Source organism: Periplaneta americana, chromosome 2 (assembly GCF_040183065.1).
Source record: "Periplaneta americana isolate PAMFEO1 chromosome 2, P.americana_PAMFEO1_priV1, whole genome shotgun sequence".
In the NCBI taxonomy this organism is placed as follows: domain Eukaryota; kingdom Metazoa; phylum Arthropoda; class Insecta; order Blattodea; family Blattidae; genus Periplaneta; species Periplaneta americana.
Window position 1 is genome coordinate 6,109,526 of NC_091118.1, and position 20,418 is coordinate 6,129,943.

The 20,418-nt window shown below is 33.6% G+C and overlaps 1 long non-coding RNA gene across 1 annotated transcript; it reads right to left on the reverse strand.

The window, feature by feature from the left end:
* Positions 1-917: 917 nt before the first annotated feature.
* On the reverse strand, positions 918-16,635 carry LOC138712152 (uncharacterized). Its single transcript, XR_011335644.1, has 3 exons — positions 16,517-16,635; positions 11,542-15,467; positions 918-9,864 (listed from the first exon to the last, which is right to left on the reverse strand). It is a non-coding gene; the product is annotated as an uncharacterized lncRNA (long non-coding RNA).
* Between the last annotated feature and the right edge of the window lie 3,783 nt (positions 16,636-20,418).

Genomic DNA, 20,418 nt, shown 5'->3' on the forward strand with positions numbered 1-20,418 from the left:
ATGATACTTGAAAATCTAGTACAGTTATTAAAAGTCTCATCTGTATACCTTTGCATTTGCTATGATACTTGAAAATCTAGTACAGTTATTAAAGGCTTATCTGAATACCTTTGCATTTGCTATGATACTTGAAAATCTAGTACAGTTATTAAAAGTCTCATTTGTATACCTTTGCATTTGCTATGATACTTGAAAATCTAGTACAGTTATTAAAGGCTTATCTGAATACCTTTGCATTTGCTATGATACTTGAAAATCTAGTACTGTTATTAAAGGCTTATCTGAATACCTTTGCATTTGCCATGATACTTGAAAATCTAGTACAGTTATTAAAAGTCTCATCTGTATACCTTTGCATTTGCTATGATACTTGAAAATCTAGTACAGTAATAAAGGCTTATCTGAATACCTTTGCATTTGCTATGATACTTGAAAATCTAGTACAGTTATTAAAAGGCTCATCTGTATACCTTTGCATTTGCCATGATAATTGAAAATCTAGTACAGTTATTAAAAGGCTTATCTGAATACCTTTGCATTTGCCATGATACTTGAAAATCTAGTACAGTTATTAAAAGTCTCATCTGTATACCTTTGCATTTGCTATGATACTTGAAAATCTAGTACAGTTATTAAAGGCTTATCTGAATACCTTTGCATTTGCTATGATACTTGAAAATCTAGTACAGTTATTAAAAGTCTCATCTGTATACCTTTGCATTTGCTATGATACTTGAAAATCTAGTACAGTTATTAAAGGCTTATCTGAATACCTTTGCATTTGCTATGATACTTGAAAATCTAGTACAGTTATTAAAAGGCTCATCTGTATACCTTTGCATTTGCCATGATAATTGAAAATCTAGTACAGTCATTAAAAGGCTTATCTGAATACCTTTGCATTTGCCATGATACTTGAAAATCTGGTACAGTTATTAGAGAGTTTACCTAAATCTCTTTACATTTGCTGTGAGATTGGAAAATCTAGTCGATTTTAAAAAGTGTATCTAGTATATTTTAAAAAATGTATCTTCATGTATTTACATTTGCTATAATACTTCAAAATATAGTGCAGTTATTAAAAGGTTTACCTGAATATCTTTACATTTACTTGAAAATCTAACACAGTTATTACAAGTTTTGTCTGAATATACTTATATTCGCTGTGATACTTGCAAATCTAGTACAGTTCTTGAAAAGTTTATCGTACACAAAGCATGATGGTACATAAAGAGAAGCACAGTTCAAATTAGGCCAATTTTAATTAAGTTTTAATAGTAAATTAAAAAAAGATTTTTTAAATATAATAGTAAGAAAAAGCACACGTATGCAAACATTATAGATTGTCTTCTGTACCCAACTCTCTAACGGATTTTGTGAGTAGAAATATACAGGGAGCTGAAAATGGAACTTGCAACACACGCTCGAACTCTTCGCTCTGTGTGAAGGTCGGACTAAACGTAACTTGTGCTGCTGCAATGTAACAAAATAATTATTCAGCAAGTGACGAAATGCAGGCTGTGTCTCGATTCAGCTAAATTCTTAAATTTGTTACTTTGGCGCTTAGCTAGTGTGTTCCTGTAGTAAGGGCTTCGCATTCTTGAATTTTTGTTTCATTTCTTGGGGCATCGCTTATTACAGGCCTGTAACTTCCGTACCGGAAAGGGATATCTATTACCAACACCGACTACTTAGCCATGAATTCGAGTGTTTTATTTTGTCATTTACAAAAAATGGAAATGAGTTCATTACAAACTTTCGTATGTCTTTATTATAGTTTGTATTGCATTACACATTTCTCAGTTACAATATTTGCATTATATTTTGACAAGTTAGGAAATTGCATTTCGCTCTTACACATATACAGCATCCCAAGATTTGTATTCAAGGCACCTATGAGTCAGTTGTACAGACCAAAATAAAAACAAGAAGGCAGTTCAGTAATGTCATGAGTTTACAGGTTGAAGCACTTTGAGCAAATTGTTTTTTCCACCACAAATCACGTGATGTCAGTTGCCAACAATGTTCCCACCATACCAGCAGAAAAATGCAAGCTAAATGCTGCATTATATTTTAAGATATGCATCTCAGATTCAGTAAGTCGTATCGAAATATAACAAACACCAGCGACTTTCCTCCCCACTGTGAAAGCAAAGTACATATTTGCAGAGGTTTGTATTTCTTCATTTGGTACGTAAATTGAAGTTTGTGCGGGCGCTCACTTTTGACAGAAAGATAAAATAAAAAATGTATCCTGTATTTTACCAATTCGAAATTTTAAATCTCCTAATACTCTCTTGCACTCGTTATAATATAGTACGAATTTTTAAGCTCAGCATCTTTCAAGTTTACAAATTTTTTAAACTATTTTTTCATTTTTTTTTTTCAAATTTCAAATGTTTATTTCAAATTTCAAATTCATCGGAAGATGCTGTAACACAGTCAAGTACAAATTTATATAATACAGAATAATGCCTCAGACTACAGAATATAACTACAACAATAGAAATAGAAATACATTAATACAATCAATATATATGAAAAGAGGATACAATAATATTAACAAAATTTGATTGATATTAGATTCAAATTACGTTCCAAATGCAGAGTATTTGGTAGACACGTGAATTACAGTTGTCTAGGCTTACTCCAAATTCACTATTTTGAATCGAGGGTAACTCGAATATTGAACGGGCGTACAAAGCCCTAAAAAAATATATATATATGGAAATTGACTTAGTGGATGGATGTACTATAGAATTAAGATATTTTCACATCAGCTTGGAACATGATTTGTATTTACAAACATCTTTAGTTTTTGAACATTATTGCATGAATTAAATGAATACTTGCACATATCTTTTGCAGATTCTAGTCATTTGAAAGAATGATTAAACTTAGCAAATAAATATTTTGTCAGATAAGAAAAAAATACATTAAATTTGGAAATTTCTTACTGTAATTGTTTATTCAGTGATTTGAGTATATCTAAGTTTCATAGTTTTCTTAAATTTATGTGTCATTTAAATGCCTACGGCTAAAAAGGATAGTTCTATCGCCTTTGAATGTTGTTTCATAAAGTCAACATACGATACTTGGTATTTAAAAAACTGTGGAATTTTCAAATAGGAAAAGAAAAATTAGTGGAAGTTAATCTCCACATCTTAACAAGTTACTCTAAAATTTGGAAATACACAGAGTGAAAGCTCTTCAGTAATACTCCTTTTAAGGGGAAAATCCCTTGCAAAATGTCGATGCAGAATTCCTATGGTGCTTCGTTTCTTTGCTATTAGGATTCCCAGAAATAATAATTGTTTTAGGTCGTAACTTTTTGAGACTAACTTTTAAAAATTCAGAAACACACATCCAATAATCGTCTTTGCACTAATGTTGTCTAGTTCAACTAATACATTTTGCGTAGGTAATTTTTTACTTTTATGATTTCAGAGTATTTTGAAGTATTTTAAAACTTGAATTATTAATAAATCATTAATGGCTGTTTGGCAACACTGTTACCGAAATGTTATCCAATGCTCATCTATCTTAGCATGGTACTACAATATTGTACATCGATCTTCCTATTTGAAAACATACACAGTCCTGGGTTAACTGCAACAATTTCACTTGTTTTGCTGAAATCTGTCATTTTGAACAGAGATTGGGATGGGGCCTTATTCCATTCACCCACTCAATTTTTAGCTTACGATGTAGAATTCAGATGCTCTTTAACACAACGTCATTTTTACACGATCTTGTTTTTTGCTGTATTTACAGCTATTGTTGTCAGGCCTTGAAAGTTAGAATTCCCACACAGAAACTTGTTGCTAGGGCAACCATTCTTCATAACATAAAACTGTACTGAAATAGCCCCATTACAGTGCACTGATTGTTACCTTAGTTACCATTACAGAGCAGTTTTACAAAGGCTTTGGAATAATAATACTCTAAATGTTAAACGCAAAATATATTGTACTTGCAATTTTAAAAATATTATCGTGTAAAAAATTGTTGTACAATGCATGTTTGTGACGTGCATTACAAACCTTTCCTCTAGTTTGTAAAACGCACTTCCCAACCCTGTCTTAATACACTATTGTGTATCCATAGTGCTGAACAGCAACCTCGTTTGCAAAAAAAAAAAAATAATTTTACAGGAGAGCGAATAACCATTTTAATATCTCGAAAACTAATAAATGTTCGACATAAGAGTATTTAAATCTCTTCATCTGAAGTTTGTATTCATACCTTGATTTAAGATGTTTGCAGAGGATTCGGAAGATTTACTTGATAGGACTGAAGTGAAATCCCTGATCAAATGTATCACATTGATCAGTCTAATGCGCTTTCAAGACAATTTTAATCATTTTCACTATGCTGCCATCTAGCGACTGTAAAATAAGTCACGTTATAACCTTGATTAAATGTCATTAAGTAATAGCTTGCAGCAGTACTTCCATCTAGCGGTCGTTGCCAAAAAATTCATTTTCGACATTGGAAATCCTAGTGGTTGTTTTCTTTTATATGTTGCCATTTTATAATGTGGAGAAGGACAATCTGATATGTGATCAGGAGTTAAATCTTTCTTTCATATTTTTTATGTAAGAGGTTGCTGTTCAGCATCACTGATATTTAAAACTCCCATTTTTGGATATTAGTGACGAGATAGATCAGATAAGATTTCTGCAATTCATCAAATACATGGATAAGAAATAGGCATTGTCGAAAGTGTCCTAGTTTCGCCTCTAAAATGTGTTTAGGATGATTACGAATCTGGTTTCCCCGTATTGCCTTCAATAATTTCAGTTATTGTGTTCCACTTCATCTTCCAAAGTTGTACAAAATTCTTGTAACTACATTATGTCCAATGTAATTATAAGTTTTAAAAGCACACTTTGTACTATGAACTGAAGTTTTTCACGTGTTCTGATTAACTGTGTGTTACAACTACTGTATTTTATCTCCAGGGATCAGGTTCAAATCAAGCGCGTGTAAGTGGAATTGGTGGTGAGCAAAGATGAAGTTCAAATCACTATGATCTTATTCTATCATTATTTCTGCCTAAATCATTCATAACACATTACTGAAGTATCTAGAACTTTGTAATATTCACACTGTATTTTCAGGCTAATTCACGTCTTCAGGTAAAAGGAACACAGACATGTCCACTATATTACAAATTATATAAATATTTCAAAATTGTCTGCATACATTTATTTCATGGTCTATGGAGTTAGTTTTTTATTCTATTCTTCACACTGAAGCGATGAGCGATTCAACTGCGAAATACGCATCCAATACGAGCCATAGTATCTGTAACACAAATTAAATTATAAATCAGAATAAGGACGCGTAGTTCACTTCTATAAAATCTACAAGGACAGTCTCTTACAGAAATCAAACGTAACTGAGATTCGTTGAGTAGCGACTGTTATCACGAGCAATGAAAAAAATTACCGGTAGAGGAATTATACAAGTGTTATAAATTTTTAATTTTTCACTTTTAAACAAGTTTATACACAAATAATACAAAAACGTGCGTCGATTTCAGATTCAGATTGAGGAAGTTAATGGGTTTGGTTGCCTAGTAACGGTTATGCTAGTAGTGAAAGCAAATCAAGATGTATTTTATATGGTCGAGATTCATAGCATAATATATAAGTAACAAAAGAAAAGATGTTGCGGTAGAAATAAATTTGGAATTTCAGTGAAAAAATTTCATCAACATTCGTCAGCTAACATCATTCCAAGATAAAGCAAGAAACTTTTATTAGAAGCAACATATTAGTTCGTACTCTACCCTGAAAACAGTCACGGAGTAAGATAATTACATAATAATCCAGAAGTTAAGAGTAACCCAATGTTAGAGTAAATTAATAACACATACAAAAAATAAATAGTAATATTAATAAAACCTTTGAGAAGGTCGAGACGTAGATGGGCGGATAAAATTAAAATGGATTTAAGGGAGGTGGGATATGATGGTAGAGACTGGATTAATCTTGCTCAGGATAGGGACCGATGGCGGGCTTATCTGAGGGCGGCAAAAGTTTAAATTACATGTGTAAAAACAATCTGTATAGACAAGGTCAGTTAAAATGGAAAAATTACAGAGAGATTGTACAATCAAAAAATTCGTGAAGATTATAAAACGGATTTAAAATTAACCAACTAGAGATGAGAACCTACGGGTTACTTAAAAACCGTAATATTAATAACAATTAAATATAAATGCAATTAAATTAAGACAAAAATATATAGAAAATAGAACAAACACAGTGGAAAATGTTTATGAAATCTTACAGATGTAATGTTGATAGAGCAATTTTTAAGAACTGAAAACATTTTGCTATTCTGTAAAAATCGATCACTGGCTTCCAGTCCTGTAGATTAGTACTAATCTCACCAACTTAATCCTACAAGTGTAAGAAACATACAATGAATTATATTTTAAATATTCGAAGAGCCCCAGTGAAACACCAGGAAACGTGTAGCTTGGCCATTTTCTCTTCTGCATCCAATAAATTTTCTGTAAAAAATAAATATAATTTTTACACTGAAATTTTGTAAGTAATTCTAAATTAAATCATTTGTTAAATTTTGGTATTATAATTGGGAACATGCTTCTCAATTCTTTCTGCGAAACTGTTTTGTCCGAGAAGTTTTCAAACATCAGCGAATTCCAGCATTTAAATTACGTTCATGTGGAAAAAGCCTGAAGTTTTCATCAATATCCTCCATGATTTGAATTGGAATTTTGTTTATGTAAAGCAACTTCGATCTTGGAGGTACTGAAACCTCCGCTAGGGTTACCTATGTTCCGGCAACGAAACTATGGCTTAAATACATACAAAAGAACTTTGGAACTTAGCTCAGTTCCACACTGTGAATGTGACTTCCCAGAGAACTGTCCACAAATTTCCGCGATTGGTTGTTTAAAAAGAAACCTTGTACTCCTCTTCGCGCCTCAGATTACGATCCTTTGCTAATTTCATTTCACTTTCTTTTATCTTCATAGATTTTTGTATCATTTTACGATTAGTTTCTTCGATACCTTTACTTTTATTGACTATTCTTCAGTTTCCTGAATTCTTTCTTCAGATTTCTCAATTTTCTTCAGTCTTTTCAATTTTTTCTTGACTTTTCTCAATTCTTTCTTCAGTTGTCTTGATTTAGTTTCGCCTTTTATTCACTATTTCACTCCCCCATTTCGCATCACACGTTCACGGTTTCACTTCACTACACACTTCGCATTTCTACGATTTTTTAAAGAAGGGCACAAGTTTCACAGAAGAGAGAATTAAATAAAATCGATATTGACATGAAGCAATTCTTGGGAAATCACAATCTAAATTTTGAGACAAAAGATGGCATGAGCATTCTGAGATATACGTGATGACGTACGAAATTTTGACTAATGTAACTTTCGAATTAAAATTTTAAATCAATAGTTTATTTACATGAATTGCATTTTTATTTTTCTAAACTATTTCAAACGAAATTCTTATATTAAAAATTTGCATTACGTACAGTGTTACCCGAGTAGTTACAAGTTCACAGATAACTTGGCATGAATTTCGCAAGAGAAAAGTTAACAATGCAGATGATACATAATGCTTTTAAGAACTGTCATAAATTTAGTCGAAAGCTGAATATTTGCATTACCGCAACTTTGAATTTTTTACTTCTGAAAAGATACAAACATGCACTGAATAATTTCTACTGGACATATGAGATTCATGTTCCCACGACTTAATCAAGACTAGCAGAAGCATGCTCAAATGAAATTTGTTTAAATTAGTCATTCATTTGCACCATCAGAAATAGAACAGCATTGATTGAATGAAGCAACTTATTCAGTTAGAAAAATAATGAACACTTCAGAACCCTTCAAATTTAAAATATTCACAAAATCGGAAATTTTACAGAGAATACGAAAAAAAAAACAATGTATGAATTGACATATAAAAAAAATTTGCTTTTTTTCTCACACAACGGTAAAAAATATCGGAACTTTTATTGCCAGTATAATCATAATAATCAAAATTAGCCTACAGATTAATAAACTATTATACTGAATTTAGTATACTTGTATATATCAATTATCATTAAGAGAGTATAAGGCAAATGTTAAAAACAGGCTGTATCAATTAATAAAACTGTCATAGAAATCAACGAGAAAGTATAAAAAGTGTCACAGAATCCTGAAAATTTAATCATACAGTACATCAGTTTCAGAGTATGGAAATGTTGCTATTTACGTATTAGTCACAAATTTTTATTTTCTAAAACAGAGTAAGCTGAAATAGTAAAATAATGAAAACTATCGATCATAGTAAACAAAACACTCAGTGAGACAATTCAGACAACAATACTATTAAATCTAGAATTTCTTTAAATAACAGCACGTCACATATACGACACTTCATACAATTATTCTTACTCTAACACACGTGAAAGAAAATATCTTTGCATTGTCGAAATTTCCAGAAAATAACCAAATTCATTTCACATAGGAGAACACAAAATCATTTTAAAATTAACATAAGAAAATAAGCAGGCACTAAAACAAATGAAGTACAACTAAATAAAATTTATGTATTATCGCTTTCTCATACGTGCCAATGTTACCAATGTTGTAAATTTAAAGACTCCAATGAAATATCGAAGTATGCATATTGCTATCTGGATTCAGAAATAACTTTGTGGGAAATTTTGATTGGTGTATTAAGTTGCAAGATTCCTAAAAAATAAAAACATTAGTGTACAATAAAATGTAGAAAAGCGTGACAATACAGTTGACTCAACGCTTCCAAATCTTCAGACGGACATCTGGATCTAATACGAATGCAGTGTTACATAAAATGACAGTGACGAAATAGACGATGAAATTTTCTCATTTTCATTATTGCTTTGATCGCATGCAGTTTATTAATGGAGTTACGTATTAGAATTATATAGAATTTTAAATTAAATAATAATTTGGAAACATTTTCCAGGACAACATTGGAAAATACATTGCTCGCAGTTTGTGGAAAGTAGGATACAAAATTCGCGAAATGGACATATAAATTGAATATGATAATGACTAATTTATTATAAAGCGTTTTATAGGCTGTGTACAATATGTACAGTACAATAATATTCAATTTTGTTAGGTTGAGCAGACGAAAGTTATTTTCAAGTGTAAAATAATTTCAATTAAACGTTAATGTTAAATGTTATGTTTTATTTAACGACGCTCGCAACTGCAGAGGTTATACCAGCGTCGCCGGATGTGCCGGAATTTTGTCCCGCAGGAGTTTTTCCATGCCAGTAAATCTACTGACATGAACCTGTCGCATTTAAGCACACTTAAGTGCCATCGACCTGGCCCGGGATCGAACCCGCAACCTTGGGCATAGAAGGCCAGCGCTATACCAACTCGCCAACCAGTATTAAACGTTATTTTAGAACACTTTAGACGTACATAAATTAAGGAGGATCGTGTTTCACCGTCTTATTTTATTCACGAAATCTCTTGTTTATGTAGAGTGAACTACACAAAGCTGGCAAATGTTCTTGAACTACTAAGATTGTCCCTCCCAAGGTGTGAAGAGTTGCCAGTTGTTTGGCTAGCCAGATCTATCGGACAGAATAAAAACGGATACCACTTTTTTTTTATACACGACCCTGACAATAGAACTGTCTAGACCGAAACTTTTAATATACGTCAACACTGCTGGAAATTGAACTTTCGTCTACACAACCACAATGAAAAGTATAAAATCTCTCATCTGATACTTAACTTAGTGCGGCTGCAGATATCTGCCTGAAGATCCTCTTGTTAAGGAACCGTATTGTCTGTCGTCATACATCTCGCCTAGACTTGAGATAACAAGGAAAATATTTTAGAATTCAATACATGAACAAAACAGAGTGAAGGAACAGTTTGAGGCAATGCCAAAAGATTAAAACAAGATAGCTGCTGTGTATCCATATTTCACGTGTTATTTAACCCTTAAATTGACAAAGTATCCTGTAGGATACAACACGTTAGTAGCCTATATGCCATAATTTTAAAAGAATAGAAAAAAAATTGGTAGGAGAATTAAAATTTCACAATACTATAATATTGTACAATATATAAAATATGGACATTGCGATAGTTTTCTTTACGGTCCGACAAGATTTAATAAATGAGAAAGGTTTGTGAGAAATGAAGTTTTGCCAATTTAAGGGTTAAGTGTAAGTTTCTTATTTCTAACGAAATTAAGTTTTTCTGGCATCTGAATTAATGTCAAAAAGTTAAGTTTATGTTCAGAGTACCTGATTCTTAGAAGTTTTGTAGTGAGAGTAAACGTAATTCAGAAATTAATATGCATTCAGAGTGAGCGATTCGAAAACTCACACGCCTGCATTTTGTGGCTATTCAAGGTTATTCATTCTCTTTTATAGGCTGGATTATGTTATACTTTAAGTTGAAAGCTTCATGCAATGTATGTATTCTAAGACCTGGAGCTTACATGAATTGAGAATTTGAATAAAATTTAATTAAATTATTTTCGAAACTCAAATCAGTAAATCAGTTAAGAAATTTCAAGCTGCTGATTGCTTACACTTTTCAAACATTTGAATGGTAGTTACCTATTAAAACTTCTGTAATTTTAGAACAATATGAATGCAACTCTTTGTTCATAAAAGTGAAACTTTCACAAGTAACAAAACTAGTTTTTAGCACTGAGAGAATAGATTTATTTCGCACTCTGAACTATTTCCTAAATTTGTAGCTAAAAAGTGAAGGGATCATGATTATCTAATTTTACAGTACCGGTATAAGAAAGCTATTGCTTTCTATTAATCTACAAACTTGAAATTATTTTTATTTGCGTAACTTATTTCACAGTTATGAATTTACGAATTCAAAGCAGGGCCAGAAATTTGAACTTCGATTTCTTTACAAAAATAAGTTTCGTTAAATGCACATCAACTAAGATTACCAATATAATCAGTTTGTGCAGAACTATTCTGAACTTGAATCGGGTTCACTTGCGTTCAGGGGAAAAGGGGGGATGTCCACTTTTAAACAATTCTCAGGAAACCAATTTTAAAATGTGAAACTCTATCATCCCGAATATAATACTGAGAAATTAACCAGCAGTTATTCTGTAACTGAGAACTTTCTTCCCCTGTTCTAAGTGTAGAATGAATTCACTTCATATGAAGTATATAGGCGAATGGAAATCTGAATTTTGCCTGAAAGTGGACATTCCCCCTTTTTCCCCTGTACTCTTTTGTTGTGAAATCAATTTTTGTTAACTACAAAATAGATACAAGGCAATCTTGTAAAACAAGTAGACCTGTCACACTTTCATAAATTTGCGTTGTTTTATTTGATAGTGCAATTATTATAGTGTGTCCTGATAAAGAACAAATTTATATTAACACCTAAATTACACCGTTCTTTCTTCAAAGACTAAAATTTTACATTATTTACATAGTTTATTTCTTACAACACAATGGTAATCAATTTAAGAAATTATGTGACTTATTAACTGAACTTACCGACTAACAAATGAGGAACGATGTTCACCATAATCTCGTCCCATGGCATTGATTTCCACATTCTAGTTGCAAAAATCTCTCGGCAACAATCCTCGAAAAAATAATTTGTCACAATTCATACCAAGAATATACCAAGATTTAAGTAAGATTACATATTATACATATAAACACACGCAAAAATAACCCTCGTAAGTTTTATTTCACTAATCCTTCAAGTTACAAAGGCTATTATTTGTATTGCCTTTCAGAGCATATTTGTCACGTTTTCCTAGAGAAATTATTAGGTTTAGTGAAATTTAATAACAGAACTTAGTACACAGCTGAACACGATCTCCTTTGCAAGGTAAGTATATGTACATCCAAATTAAAAGTTTCTTTTTTATCAAGTTCATTAATTTCCTATATAAAATGCAACTCTCTTCGCTTCTAATTTTTGTAGGAGTATCTCCACGCAAATTCAAATATCTTGGAGCAACAGTAACAAATATAAATGACACACGGGAGGAAATTAAACACAGAATAAATATGGGAAATTCCTGTTATTATTCGGTTGAGAAGCTTTTATCATCCAGTCTGCTGTCAAAAAATCTGAAAGTTAGAATTTATAAAACAGTTATATTACCGGTTGTTCTGTATGGTTGTGAAACTTGGACTCTCACTTTAAGAGAGGAACAGAGATTAAGGGTATTTGAGAATAAGGTGCTTAGGAAAATATTTGGGGCTAAGAGGGATGAAGTTACAGGAGAATGGAGAAAGTTACACAACACAGAACTGCACACATTGTATTCTTCACCTGACATAATTAGGAACATTAAATCCAGACGTTTGAAATGGGCAGGGCATGTAGCACGTATGGGTGAATACAGAAATGCACACAGAGTGTTAGTTGGGAGGCCGGAGGGAAAAAGACCTTTAGGGAGGCCGAGAAGTAGATGGGAGGATAATATTAAAATGGTTTTGAGGGAGGTGGGATATGATGGTAGGGACTGGATTAACCTTGCTCAGGATAGGGACCGATGACGGGCTTATGTGAGGGCGGCAATGAACCTCCGGGTTCCTTAAAAGCCATTTGTAAGTATCTCCACCCAGTGAAGGAGAAGTAACACCTGACAATTAACATGTAGGCTATGCTAGCAAATTTGTGTAAAAGTTACCGAAACATGTAACATTTTGAAATTAAACAACAAACCATAATTAGTGTGGCCTAATATTCGTTCAAGGTTTTCCACATTTTCGATTAACGTGTTGTCTAATGGAGGTTCCCATCTGATTAGCGGTAATCTTTACTTTCAATGTAAGATACATTTTTATTGAATTTGTAATGTTTTAGAATATAATTTCACTCAAATTTTATTTGTAGGTATCCTTTCCTGCTGAATGTAAGTATAAACACAATTTTCCGTTTAAACAGTTTAACAGATGCATATATACTTATTTAAAATTTAAAAGTCACATTTCATAATGGTAGAAGTGCAGTATGGTAAGTATTTTTTATCACCACCACCACCACCACCACCACCACCACCACCGCCACCACCACCACCACGAATTTAATTACCATGAAGATATGATCACATTTACAACTCAGCTGATTTTCAAAATCTATTTCTAGAATAACTTCCATCGCCAATATTTTAACAACACTGCTCAACCGTAACTACAACACAGACACACCGCACAGTCATGGACTAACATTAAGACACTGTTCACTAATTGGCCAGAAAAGTTTTGTCACGCACAGACTAATCTACTGCACTTTTACCATTGGCAAATATAAAGTGTTGAACAATTTAACTTTTTTTAGTTTTCTAAAAATTTAAGGAAATCATAAATTTGTCGTCAAGTTCCCTCTATATACCCACAATAAAATAATAAACCTCTTCCGTATTCTCAGTATTGTCATACTGACAAAGAAACGTGGCCAAATGATTTTCACAAATTTATTTAAAAATACGAATAACTGACAATTAATATTTAAATTTTAGATTTGGTTTTCGTTGTTTGATGTAAATGGAAATATTTATGCATTTAAAACTTAGCCAAGAGTGAAAATTAATCAAAACAAACTTTAAGATAACGAAAAATATTCTAGAGCAGAAGAACACAAGTGGACGCGACCCAAGTGTCTTTAACAAGTTAAAAAGATAACTTTTGGATTGCTGTGGGTTATTACAGAAACTTAAACCCCGGCCTCGGGCACAAACACGGGTTCCCCCTGCCCAGTTTCTGCGGCTTTGTGCCTCCATTTTCATAGGAACGTACCCGAAATTTTGCCTCAGTTTTCTTCTCTTTTTATTTGTAAGTTCCTCTACTTCCCCCCCATTAGACCTATACTCGTAAAATGTGATATACAAGCGACTATGTGCAGTGTTCATTTTATGTAGGAAGTATTGTGTTACAACTCTATCGCCGTCTTTGATCGTAACCCAGAGCGTACGTTTACACGTAAATTTCATTTTTAAATGTCAACAACACTCGTAATGTAACAGATGTCAGCAGACAGTGGCGTATCTATTTGTAGCCAGAGTAGCACGTCTCCGAGGCAACCGAAGCAAGCCAGATCTATAAAATCATGTAGACACAGCAACGCTGTGCTTTATAATTTTTCATCGATGATCTTTTTGTAGATGCAAATTAATTTACCCGATTTCAAGTTAACGCCCAGATATCTCAATTTGAACTGGTTTTATAATTTTGGATAGATCTTTACACTTTGAATTTTATGTTATAAGCTTTTATCATCCAGTCTGCTGTCAAAAAATCTGAAAGTTAGAATTTATAAAACAGTTATATTACCGGGTGTTCTTTATGGTTGTGAAACTTGGACTCTCACTTTGAGAGAAGAACATAGGTTAAGGGTGTTTGAGAATAAGATGCTTAGGAAAATATTTGGGGCTAAGAGGGATGAAGTTACAGGAGAATGGAGAAAGTTACACAACGCAGAACTGCACGCATTGTATTCTTCACCTGACATAATTAGGAACATTAAATCCAGACGTTTGAGATGGGCAGGGCATGTAGCACGTATGGGCGAATCCAGAAATGCATATAGAGTGTTAGTTGGGAGGCCGGAGGGAAAAATACCTTTGGGGATGCCGAGAAGTAGATGGGAGGATAATATTAAAATGGATTTGAGGGAGGTGGGATATGATGATAGAGACTGGATTAATCTTGCTCAGGATAGGGACCGATGGTGGGCTTATGTGAGGGCGGCAATGAACCTCCGGGTTCCTTGAAAGCAAGTAAGTAAGTATTAGTTCAATCATATGAGTTAACAGTGCCTATCGAAGAAGTTATCGGGGATGGACGTGAACAAATGAACAGTGACTAGAAATAGGGGATAAGAGCGATGACAGAGTGAGGAGAGGTAGCATTGGAGATGAAAGTGGATGATTATGATTAAGTAGTGTTAGTGGAAGTTATAGTATACAAATTAGGGAAATTTTATACGATAGGAAGAACTTCGATTTAAGTGAGCAATAAAAGTGGTGAGGTGACCACTACATAGAAGGGAAAGTTTTCAAGGTGAGAGGTTAGATAGTAAATTGAGGGGATGTATTATAGTAATAGGGGTGGTAAAGGTAAAGCAAGATGAATGCACACGTCGATGAAAGTTTCTATGTGTTACTGCAATTAGAAAGTGATGGTGAACACGAATACAGAGGTGTGGTGGCGACCCATTACTAAACAAGAGCTGTAGAAATATCATCACATGAATTCGACATGTTCAAGTTCTGAGATCGGTTGTAATTGTTAGGAATAGACCATCCCACATTTACCATGATGATAATTTGGCTACAGAATGAAAAATGTTATTGACTGATAAGTTCTACTGCGCCATTATAAATCACTAACGACTTACATCAGCGAGGTGAAAAGCTTCCCTTTGGGCTTCTTCGTAATAGACGCGGAAGTAGTGGCAACATCTGAAAGACGAAAAGAGCAACTCAATGACTGGTACAAAAGGATCAGGAATATTTAAGCATTGTCTGTAATAGGTATATACCGAACATTTTTATAAGGTTGGAGAGGGTTTGGTGACTGATTATTTAGGTAAAAGAAAGGGCAGTGACTGAGGTCACTGGGTCAAGCACCAAAGTCAGAGGTGCTTAGCCCTTTCTCAGAGGCGAAGGTGAACTGTTTTGTAATCCTTATTCGCGTAATGGCAAATCCCCTCCTTACGTTTGTAGCGCTGAAATATGGACTAAATAACAAGGATGTTTTGTACTGTTGCTATAGAAACCTGTTCGTTGAAATCATGCTGTGAAACAAAAGACAATTTGGACTAGCTGCTGACATACCTTGAACATTATTCACATCCCGTTTCTAGGAGTGCCCTCATTTTCTAGACTATCCTGGTGATTTTAAATGTGCAACCAGATGATGTAGCCTGACTTATTTACAAAATTATTTTAACTGATTATTTTACGACTCTATCAACTGCTATGGTTAGTGAGTGAGTGGAAGGTGATAATGCCAACGAAATGAGTCCAGGGTCCAGCGCCGAAAGTTACCCAGCATTTGCTCTTAATAGGTTGAGGGAAAACCGTGGAAAAATCTTCAACTAGTAACTTATCCCAACCAGGATTTGAAAACGGGCCCTCTCGTTTCACGGTCAGGCAAGCTAGCCGTTACTCCATAGCGGTAGACCCGAAAAATTGTTAGATCTGACATAACCCTGCAATATAAATTACAATTTTGCAATTTGAGAACAGATGTCTTAAAGGATTCATAATTTACATTTAAATATAGATGGATTTATTGAGTAATATACATACAGATTTTATATTATCATAATTTTCTCTAAAATCCAATGCACGGGTCTTCTGACCGTACGTGCTTTGTACCTAAACCAAGTCCTACTTTGTAGGTTTCACCCCCTCACCTATGATTATATCCAACCACTCTCTAAAAGAACACACATATTAAAATGAAAATTATAAGAAACAAGGTTAAAGATATTTCATGTCCTTACTTTACTGAACTCCAGACCTCACGCTCTGCTCCACTGGGTACGTTGCACCAACATATTTCAGCAACTGCACCAATGGCAGGCCGCCTACTTCAGCCAGAGCCTTGTAGACGTGAAGTACATGCTATGAACAAACATATAGGCACTTTGAGTATTACGTACAGAGTAAGAATATTCTCAAACTAGTAAATTCATTTTATATACAATAATTTCATTATAACTCATCTCGTTTACCTGTTCACCTGTGGTTTCTAAATTCAACACGAATTATTATTATTATTATTATTATTATTATTATTATTATTATTATTATTATTATTATATGAATAGAATTTGACCGCATTATAAAATCCAATCTTCCACATTAGACACCGAATTCTTGGAGTATGCAGAGGGGGCAGTCTTAATTACCAAAAAGACCAGCAGTACCGCCTTACAAGGTGCTGGATGACACGTGTAGAAATTTCTTGCACTAACAAGCATTTGTGCCTGATGGAAGGGTTACAGCTCTCCTTCCTGCCGCGATTATGCATCGAGTTTTACATGTGCAAATGGTTTGTGTCACTTCTGGTTTCTTTACTCAGATAATTTTAAGTTTAAAGTATTTTCGGGAGAGGTTAATGTATGTTGGTAAATTTAGGAGAATTTTTTCTGTAATTTACGTTACTTTTGAGTCCACTTATTTTTGCTGTAACACAGATTCGGTTTCCGAAGGATAGTTTTAATGCATGTGGTTTTTATTTTTATTTATTACATCTCCGCATTTCTTTTTAAAAATCTAAAGCGTTCCTAACGCCTTGTTAACATACACTTCGGGGGCCATATTATTCTAATTTTTTTAATTGTCTCCGTGTTTCTAAATTGAAGCAATGTCCCTGGTTTGAATCCTACAACCTCAAATAAGTATATTTACAATTTCCGTGGTATGTTTATAATGCCACAGTTTAGGCCTACAGGAACGAGTCATGAAGCGAATAGTAAAATATACAAGTTAAAAGTGAAGCACACAAGTGTTTGCATAGAGAACCACCTGTTAACTAAGTTCTTACATGTTTTTGTAACCACTATACCACGCTGTGGCTTTCGGGTGACAACGGCTCAAATCTTTGTCCAGATTGAGTACGTTTACCATGATGTGATTAGTACTCAATTTCAACATTTAGTGAGAACGTGGTTACAAATTAAAATCAATTACTTTTGGGCACCCTTCTCAACTCCTCAGAAGTCCGGGAATGCGGACGTAGTCAAACCCATCGTTGAACGCAATTCGGGCACGCAGAAATTCTCTTCTGTTAAAGTCGTGAACCAATAAAGAATTAAACGTTCTCTAAACTAAATTTAAGAGTACACGCAACATGTCTTAATGTCGACAACCCCACTTTATTTACAAGCCACCCTATTCGATTATGTTACTTAGATTTACGTAGACTTTGACATCTACGGGCTGTTCGTTCTGGAGAACAGAACGACGGAGGGCAATTCTGAACGTCTAGATTGTTCTCGACCTCATAAGGCGAAGCTTAAAGCTGAGATCCAAGAAAGTTCAAGTAAAAACACTCCCTTGTTATTTCTGCTGTCGACGGAGCACCGACGAAACAGACCATATAATTGGGGTTGAATACCCATACTGTATTTTTAATTGCAAATATAAAAGCCGACACATACTGAAATGTACTACCTCCAGAATTTGATCTGCTAATTTTTCAATTATATATGAAGGTCTTACGTTCCATTATTCTACAGCACGTTGGTTGGCCGTAACAGTACTTGTATTCCAATGACGTGCTCATATCGTAATCGATTTTATTCTATGAATCTATTATTTACTTCCTCATTCAAAAGGCCTACATGAAGAGAAAGTTCTACATGAATTGCCAGCGATCTTGGTTTCAGCTGCCCATCATCTCTCGAAGATGAGGGGAATTTAGAGACGTTCAATATTTCATCCAAGAAATACACCAAGAGTAGTCAAATGCGTCCTTGCAACAAATTTTGCTGTAATTAAAAACATTTTCTGTATTTTCTCAAAAGAGAAATTCCGATTAAAGAGCTTCAATATTGCTTAATTTTTGTACTTTAAGTAGGACAGTGATTGCCTGCCTGAAACCGACGAAAAAGAAAGAAACACTCGTGAAATTTAACACTTAATTTTACTTAAAATTTGTGAATCTGAGTGCAGAGATTAAAAAAATCAAACTTTCCAAAAATAAGTTATTAATTCGCATTTAATTTTGTTCGCTCTATTTAACAACAAGAAAAAAGTTACGAATAATCTTATCTTCGACTGAAAAAAATTTGAACGTAATTTTCATAATGCCAGAAGTGCAGTACGCTTTTAATTTGTCCATCACCAAATTTTCTTACACTTACTAAACCTCCACATACTACGGTTAATTTTATCCAACACACGAACACAAAATGGCTGACATTCAGAATACCTTCACCAAATTAGTTACATGCTACATACATTTTTCCTACTATTTTACTGCACTTATGCCATTTATACAAACTGGTGACCATTTTAATTATTTAAGAACCGCGATAAAATTTTGAATTGCATTGAGAAATTTAAGACCAATCTCATGAATCAATTTGCTCTTTCCACTCGTCGTATTAATTACTAACGTTCGTGTCTAACACATTTACTAGAATCCTACCTGAACAGTATGAAATACAAGCCTATAACGTACGTAGAATATTATTTAATAGTGTATTGAATATACACAATATTAATCATCTTAAATTTGTGGAATAGAAAAATATTCTGGGTCGATTTGCTATCAGTTCAAACTTGAAGAAAATTAATATGGCTGCAGAAAATGTTTAACAAAATGGAGTCCACGAATAAAATATTGGACGTCGACACAACACGATTTTCCAGAATATCCAGTGGTTCTCTAGAATGAAAGCACTTTGTCTTCTCAGATGAGAAATTATGGTACTTTAAGTGAAGACATATTCCAACTAGCTTATTCATATAGCATATTTTTAATATTTCCATTCTAAACTATCGTTACCGAGACTATCACCAGTTTCATTTAACTTACTGCAACAGAAAATATCTGACGTGATTCAAAGTTATAACCATTATTGTCTTCTATTTATTTTCGTTTCATTAAAAATTAGATTTCACTTTGAAACAATATTCTAACTCCACCTGAACGAAACACCGTTACAAATTCGAAACTCAACAGCCACCTTACCAAACCCAGGACCGTTCGCTCTCCTCTACGACGTACGTTGGACTAAATGGAGTCCAGGGTTCGGTAGCACTTAGTAACGGCAAGCCATTCGGTTCAGCCAATGAGATTGCAGACGGAAATTACGTAGTCATCGCTGTTCAGGAAAATTAACAAACGTTTCGTATAATATAGAGTGATGAATAGCTTTAAATGTGTGTATAAGTTGTTGAAAATAATTTCTAATGCAACTATTGAATATTTCTGTCTGTTTGTCTTTTAAATCTCACAGACATTCAAACAATCGTAATAAAAAAAATTAAGTCGGAAGTTGACCCAATTCTAATAGCCATACTTATACATTCGATCCTTCCACAGAAATGAACTAGCCTCATCGCCTGAACGTACTCAGGGGTGCACAAACTTACTCATCACATAAATATTAGTTTTAGTACTATTAATTTAAAAATATGAAATTTTGTACCTCCAACGTAATGGTATCAGCGCAACATTAACTTGGCTTTATTACGTTCTTAATTTTAATAAAAGTTTCTATCATATTTTTGTATTTTTTTACTGGACACTGGCGTTCAAAGATATCTGACCTACGATTTTATGATCGTGTAAGCGAACATTCCAACGACGGGATAAGTCAGAACTAAAGACATAATAAATAGAAAAACTTTGAAAGAGTTCCGCTAGTTCTCAATAGATGGCACCATTATT